Below are 8,202 nucleotides of genomic sequence, written 5' to 3' on the forward strand. Positions count from 1 at the left end.
GAGCATTAATCTCTGTCAGACCTGGAGCACATAAACCTCTGCCCATCTGCAGTGGGATGTGCAGTGCTGCACATGGGGACTGGGCAGGGATCCCTTCAGCTCCGAGGCCCCTGCTGGTGCTGGGGGCTCCGGGTGGGTGTCCGTGTGTCCCAGAGCCGGGCACGGGGAGTGGAGGGGGCTCCTTTCACCCCATCGCCCCTGCTGGTGCTGGGGGGCTCCGGGTGGGTGTCCGTGTGTCCCAGAGCCGGGCACCTGGAGTGGAGGCAGCTGCTGTCACCCCATCCCTCCTGCTGGTGCTGGGGGGCTCCGGGTGGGTGTCCGTGTGTCCCAGAGCCGGGCACCTGGAGTGGAGGCAGCTGCTGTCACCCCATCCCTCCTGCCCGTTCCCTGCTGCCCAGCCCAGCGCTGACCGGCAGCAATTCCTGCGGTGCCTGACTGAGAGCCCAGCGAGAAGCCATGGCTAACGAGGGAATTAATGACGGATTCTGCATCCCGTTTACCAGGAGTTAATTTTCAGAGACTATTTCCAGGCGCCTTTCAGCGACTCGGGCTGGAGACTGGAAGGAAGGAGGCAGGTGCCACCTTGTGTGGAAAGGCTTCTCCGTGCAGCGGGCACAGAATTGCTCTCCCCCTTTCCCTGTGGCGGCGTCATTGCAGACTCCTCCCAGCGGCAGCAGGCAGCCCTGGCCCAGCCCCTGCCAGCTGTTCCAAGGCGCGCAGCAGCCCGGAGCCCTCGCAGGGGCTGGCGGAGGGCGCTGCTCGCTCAGTTACAGCGAGCGAGACCCCAGGGAACAGGAGGGGCTGCCGGAGGCTGGGCACCACCTGGAAACGTGCGCTGGCAGCCCAGAGACCCCGGTGTCCTGGGCTGATCCCAGGGTGGGCAGCAGGAAAGGGGGGTTCTGCCCCTCTGCCCCCGTGCTCAGGTGAGACCCCACCTGCAGAGCTGCCCCAGCCCCGGGCTCCCACACCAGAGGGACCTGGAGCTGCTGGGGAGATCCAGAGGAGCCACAGAGCTGCTGCAGGGCTGGAGCCCTCTGGAGCCAGGCCGGGAGAGCTGGGAATGCTCCCCTGGAGAAGGGAAGGCTCCAGGCAGAGCTCAGAGCCCCTGGCAGGGCCTGCAGGGGCTTAAACAGAGCTGGGGACAAACTTTTTAGCAGAGCCTGTTGTGATAGGACAAGGTGTAAACTAAAAGAGGAGAGAGATAGATTCAGATTAGAGATTAGGAAGAAGTTCTTGGCTGTGAGGGTGGTGAGGCCCTGGCACAGGGTGCCCAGAGAAGCTGTGGCTGCCCCATTCCTGGAAATGTTTACACAGACGTTTGTCCCTGCTTCCCATCCCTCGCCCAGCCCTCCCTGTGCTCTGGAGCTGAGCTGTGGCAGCAACACCCTGCTATGTGCCACACCACATTCCAGCCATAGCTTATCCCACAGGAGGGCTGTGCTCCCAGAAAGGACCCTGCGGGTTGGCAGCCAGCTGGATCACACTGGGCTCGCCCAGGGAGGGGGGCACGAGTCAGGCTGTACCCTCAGCTCTGCCACTCTCTGAAGAGCTGAAGAAACCTGGGCCCTCCCAAGGTGTTTATTTAAATACAACAGCATCTCATGGCACACCCTGGCTGTGCTGGGCTGCCTGCCCTCTGATACACTGCTGGGTTATTTTGGTCACTTCCAGTACTGACAGACGTTCTGCCCCGTCCCATTCCAGCTGTCCAGAAGCATCACAGTGAGCAGTCTTCAGTTCCCTGTCCTGAGTCAGACGATGAATTACTTGTCTTCCCCTCTTAATCAGCTGTCAGAGAGGAAAATAAACTTGATGCCTGGCTTTAGAAGATCAAAATGATGGAACTGTCCTCACTATGGCTGCTGCTCCCTCAGCCTGTCCTCCCTATCAGCTGCTGAGGCCCTGCTGCTTGCTGCTCTGACCCCACTCCTTGATGCTATGGAGGCGTCAGAGTCCTGGTGTCTGCTGGAAGGTATCAGGCTGAGACCACCTGATACATCCAGCACCTCCCTCCTGGCTCTGCAGCCCACTCCTTTCCTCTGTGTCTGCTCTCAGGATGCAAAAGCACATGTCAAACCTGCTCCAGATTACTCAGTATGGTTTCCCAGCTCAGAACCTGGCCACTGTCTCCACGCAGAAGCAGCCTGTCACAGAGAGGTGCAGGTGATGAGACCCTCCTGAGCCCACATGAGATGGGGAGCCTTGAGACAAGTGGGAGGAGAAGATGCTGGTGGCTGAGATGGCTGCTGGCCCCTGCTTTGCTCCTACAGGGGTGAGGGCTCCCTTGGTTCAACCCCAGGGAGAGAGATCTGAAGACTGGCTCAAAAATCTGCAGGTTAAAAAAATGGGGTTTTTTTTCTGTATTGTCTGACCGAGCCTTTTGTGTCAGCATCTCGAGCTGCTTCTGTGGCCCTAAGGGTCAGAAGCATTCTTCTTCTGCACAGCCCCTGAGGTGCCCAATGTGTCCAGGACCTATGGCTTCGGGATGACCCTAAGCCATAAGGCTGGGAGCCACTGCTGTCCTGCTGCTGTGCCCTGGTGCAGGTGGACCCAACCAGCTCTCTGAGGTTGCCCTAGCAAAGGGCAGATAGAACAGGGGCAGGAGGAAGAGACTCCTTGGTAACAGCTGCAGGTGCTTTAGGCTTCCTCAAAGCCCGGAACATCTTTATTGGATAGCTGTGGGGCTGGGGCTTTCTGCTTCGAGCCCCTCGCCCCACTCCTGCTGGAAGCAGGAGCGCCCCGGGGCAGCCGGGCACCGCGGGCTCCGCGCAGGCCGGTGCCCGTGCCCGTGCCTCTCCCCGGCCACCCCGAGCTCCTGCTCGCCCGCTGCCCCCCAGCCCAGCACGGCCCGAGCGAGCCAGGGGAGGCTTTGGGAGCCTGCGGCTGGGGCTGGCAAGGGGACACGAACAACATGTGTTACGAGCCCTGGAACTTAAATATTTTGCTGCTATAAATGTTAGCAACGAGAGCTCTCGTTACATTTAAATGCCAGATGACAGAAGCAGAGGCCAAAAAAAGCTCCTTCGCAGCCAAACAGAAGGAGAGAGGGCGACTGCGCCGGCGGGACACGGGGCTGGCACTGGGGACACCCTCTGTGGGCAAGGGCGGGCACAGGGACATGCGGTGTGCGATGGAAAAGGGACTGCTGGTGCACCGGCCAGCGTGATGAGCGTGGCACCGCGCAGGGCAGGGGGGCACTGAGCTGGTGGGGGGCTGTGAGCGGGTCACCAGCACCCAAGGGCCGCGGGAGCCACCCTGGTGGCCCAAGGGACAGCTGCTCCAGTCCCGCGTTTGGCCTGTGAAATGGAGATGAGCTTGCCAGCATTTCCACCCCGATCCCCGTGCCCGGTCACTCCGTGGTGAGCGTTCCCATGGGCAGAGCCTTGGCCTGCAAAGGCTCCCCCCTCAGCTGGGGAGGAGTCTTCATCGTTTATGTTTCGGCGTAATTTCAATAAATTCCAGTTGGCTGTTCCTGAATAACACCCAGAGCAGAAAGGAACTGTGCAGCCTTGTGAAGTGAATCTTTGCAATTAGAGAACTCGAGCACTTTTTGGTGGGTGTTTTGCCGAAAACAAAGCACTGCATGTGATGGGCTTGGAAAGCACAGGACTAATTACCAGTGCTATTTTAAAAAATGGCATGAAAATGAGTTATGCTGCTAATGCTCAGATGCAAGAACATGGTCTGCTTAATTTAATAATACTGTGCAATTTGTGTAAAACCAAATTGGTAGCAATTTTACATTATTGTTAATTACTTGGAGCCGGGTTCTCCTCGCTGTGCTGAATTGCACCTGGCTCCCCAATGCCCCAGAGCCCATGGGGTTTGCGACGTAAAGACACACAGGAGTAAGGACCTGAAACAGGAGAACTGCTTGGGCTGAGGCCCTCTCCAGAGCTGCTGGGGCAGCAGGCATGTCCCAGTCCTGGGCTCACACTCCCGGAGTGTCCTGGGGAGCAGTGGGAGCTCTGTGTGCCGTGGAGCTGTTGGGACAGGCCGCACCGGCTGCTCCAGCAGCCCCAGCGCGGCTCCGTCTGTGACTCACATGCCTGACTCACAGACGCCTGATGAAATACATGCACTCCCAGTCACATTCATCACAGCTAAATATTAGAACAAGCTCTTTAATTTTGAGCCCGAGTGCTTCCTGGGGTTTTCTCAGCAGCTGTGCTCAGGCCAGTTGCTGCGCTGGGAGGGGCGGTGATGCAACTTCGCTACGTTGCAACTGCCGGGTTTGCTTGTTTGCATGCATACATACAGATATATATTTAGAAATTTCCTCAAGGCAGAAGAAAATAATTCATGACAAGCAGCAGCTTGGAAGGTCACCTGGATTATTACTCCTGTACCGCAGCTCACCTCGAGCATATAAGCAAAGTCTTTATGTGCTGATGTTAATAATGCTAAAGAGTTAAAAACCTCAGCAGCTCTGAAGGCAATTATCAGACTGGCTTTGTCATGCACAGCCTCATTTTGTGTGCCGCAAATAAATTGTATTTTACTGTGTATTTTAGAAGGAATAACAGTGTTTGTTAGAGGTGTTTTTTTGCTGTTGGGCTCTGTCTGTCCCCAGGCCCTCCCCGTGTGGTGCTGCTGGCCTGGGCCGGACCCCAGCCCTGCCCCTGTTGGTCTGGGGCAGTGCTCACCACTCAGCAGAGCTCAAAAGGCAGCCCAGAGGGAGATGGCTTTACCAAATGAGGGGCCTGGACTGGGGTCCAGCCACCCCCTCTGAAACATTTCCTCCATGGCATCTTTCAGCTGCGTGAGCTGTTTCTACACTCCCAGAGCATTGCAAAGTGGTCTGACTTGAAATCCCAGCTGCTCCAGAGACAGGCAGAATTTATGAAGAACCAAGGCAGTTCAAGTTGCCATGGAAATTGTTTCAAAACAGAGAAGCCTGATTTTGCTATACTTGCTGTCTTGGGAGGGTTTTCTGTGTGGAAGGATGACAGGGTGAACCTGGCCCATAGCTCAAGGTGTGCTCTGTGTGCGCTGTGTTCTGGGGCCCACAGACTTCTGAAGACCATGATATTTGCATAATATTGATGTGCTTATTCTGATGTCTGTGGGCGGCAATTTGTGCCCACAGTGCTCCTTTCACATGGACATGCCATTATTACACCTGATTAATGCAAACATTGTCCAGGAAGAAGTTTCAGGCTGTTCCCCAGCATGGAAAAAGCCACACGAGGAGAACCTCATTCCTGCTGGGAACTGGAAGACCCCACATTTAATCACACTCTACTCCTTGCAGAGCTGTGCAAAGTCAGCTGTGTATGAATACCCCCATCAGATCCACTCCACCTTTCCTTGGGGGACTGTAAAATACCTGACAAGCCAGGTGCGTTACCACCCTCACTGTGCCAGCACGGCATCTGAGGCACAGAGACAGCCCCGGGATCCTCCCCAAATCTCAGAACTGGCACTTCTGACTCTGAGATGGCACTGCCAGCCACCAACCCAAACACTTTGTCATGGCATCCCTCTCAGACTGCAGCCCTGGTTTTCTCTCCAAATAACGTTATTACAGATTAAATTCTACTTACAGCTGGAATTTCCTATCAACAATCATGTTACCTACAGAAAAGATAATTGAAAAAACCCTGCACTGTTGGTAAAGCAAATTTATTTGTACGGATGCTTATGATGATAAATAAGAAGTGGCATTCAAAGGAACAGAAAAATAGCCCTGTTTATAGATGATGCTGAGATTACTTCAGTAACTTAATTATTCCCTCTGCTTCACTATTAATTAGAAATCAGTGGCATGTAAACTGTACGTGATCCAGCTACAGGAGGCTGTGGGCAGGAGCTGCCTAATTCCAGTTCCCAGCACTGGTTCCCCCCGTGGCTGAGAATGAGCACTTAGCAACAGCTGTCCCTTGGTGAGCCATGCGTGGGTTACTCAATGACAGGTTCCAAAATTCATATTCTTCTACCAGATGTAAAGTAGGAACTTTTTCATGCAAAGCGCTCCTAACCCATGCGGCTCCTCGTGTCTCCTGGGAGCCCCGCAGGCATCAGTGAGGGGTGGCTCTTAGCCCAGCAGGGCCACCCTTTCCTGGGAGCTCGGATAACCACACGGGCTACCACCGTCACAAGTGCTTTAGGCTGCAAATAAGCAGGTGGGTGTTCAGAAGTGTTGGCTGCCAACACCACCTGTGGGGCCTCAAGGGAAACTTGGCACTTCTGGAAATGTAGCTGTTTGGTCAAATTTTGAAAAGCTGTATTAGATACCCAATCTTTAGTCTTCTCTTTTGGAAAATGGTCCTTGTTAGAACTGTATTTTCTCCCGAGGAACACCTACACTTGAGCTACTTGAATGTCACATTCAGCTACTTGGCAGTACACTGTGGAAAATCACTGGCCTTGTGCTGTTGAGCCAAATGTAGACCTATTTGTATTTTTAAGGGAATTAGTATTCTTTTCTCTGTTTAAAACATTCCTATTACTCATAGTGAGTCAAATCCTGGCCCCGTTTGGAGGGCTGTGCATAAATGGGCTGTATGCACAAAGGAGCTTCATTGGGAGCACTTTCCAAACCCTGAGTCCACCTGCCTGTTCCCGAGGGAACGAGCACTCTCCTCGTGCTCCCACCGCTGTGCCTGCCGCCCCTGCCGTCCCAGCCTGCCTGTGCCACATCTCCTGTTCTCTCCTCTGAGCTCCTCACCTCCTGTCCTGCAGATGCTCACGCTGCTGCTCGGGAAGCGCCGCCTGTGCGGAGGAAAAGCACGCCCACGTCCCTTGTGACAGGGAGCAGAGCCACACTGAGCCAGCTTGGGAAAGACCTGCGAGGTCACCGAGTCCGACCTGTGCCCGATCCCCACCTTGTCACTGTGACCAGAGCACTGAGTGCCACGTGCAGCCCTGCCTGCAGCACCCCAGCGATGGGGGCTCCAAACCTCCCTGGGCAGCCCTGCCAACGGCTCAGAGGCTTTGCGGTGGTCTCTCCTAAGGAGACCCGTGCCTGGCCCTCCACACCTGCAGGTGGAGGCTCGGGCAGCCTTGGGGCTCGCTGCCGTGCCTGGGACAGCAGGGATGTCCTTGCAGGACAGCCTGTGGCTGTCCCTGCACAGCCCCTGGCACCTAGTGCCTCCCAGTGCCTCCCAGTGCCTCCCGGGGCTCTGGCATCCCCCACGGCCCTGGGGAGGCACAGAGCAGTGCTGGGGCCCACACACAGCCTGCACCACGGGGCTGGGCAGAACGTACATGCACCAGGTCAGTCGTATTTGGGGATTTCTCTTGTACGTGGTCTGTTCAGGATGGTTTGGATCCATCACATCATAATGTAGGAGCCCTGCTGACAGTAATTAGATGCAGTTATTCTGGAAAGCCGCTTCCCTTTCCTGCTCAGGAAGAAGGCCGTGCCTTTCCAGGAACCTCAGTGAGGCTGGCTTGGTGCGGCTGGCACAGGGACACGGGTTCACCCAGTGTCAGCCCGTTTGCATCATGGTGACCTTAGTGTCCTGAAGGTGTCCCTGCCCATGGCAGGGGGTGGAACAAGACGGGCTCTAAGATCCCTCCCAGCCCAAACCATTCTGGGATCCTGGGACTTGGAGTGTGATTGAAGTACCATGGTTGGAAGAATGTATGATTTTGGGGAATTAATTCAGGTGGATGATGGAGGGCTAAAACTTCAAGATGAAGGAAGACACCTTCGACCTTAAAAATTATGATGTGACAATAACTAGTTTGTGAATAATTTGGTGTGAAAATTGGAGTCAGATTTTTTTTAAAAAATAGAATTTAGCACATCAGTCTTGTACCAGGATATCTGCAGTCTGGCTCAGCCCTGGAGGCACCTCTGGGTGCTGTGTCCGGCTCCGGCTCCTCAGCACAGCAGGGACAGGAGCTCCTGGAGCTGAGCAAGGGCCTGGAGCATCCCGGTGCCCAGGAAAGGCTGAGGGAGCTGGGGCTGCTCGCTCTGCTCGGGCCCAGCCATGGCCCCGGAGCCGCGGGCAGGGCTGAGCCCGGAGCTCCCGGCACAGGGGGCAGAGCCCGGGGCCGGCTGGAGTCTCCTGCCGGGGCCACCCCGGAGCCCCCCGGACACAGCGGGGACACTGCTGTGCCCCGAGCTCTGCAGTGGTACCAGTGACCCCATGGGCTCTGCCGGTACTGGAACCGGACCGGGCCCTGCGGCCGCCCACCGCCCCGGGACGCTTCTGCGCCTCTCCCGCTGCTCGGGACGGGCTTTGCGTTCCC

Source organism: Passer montanus, unplaced genomic scaffold (genome assembly GCF_014805655.1).
Source record: "Passer montanus isolate IOZ18808 unplaced genomic scaffold, ASM1480565v1 scaffold128, whole genome shotgun sequence".
Classification (NCBI taxonomy): domain Eukaryota; kingdom Metazoa; phylum Chordata; class Aves; order Passeriformes; family Passeridae; genus Passer; species Passer montanus.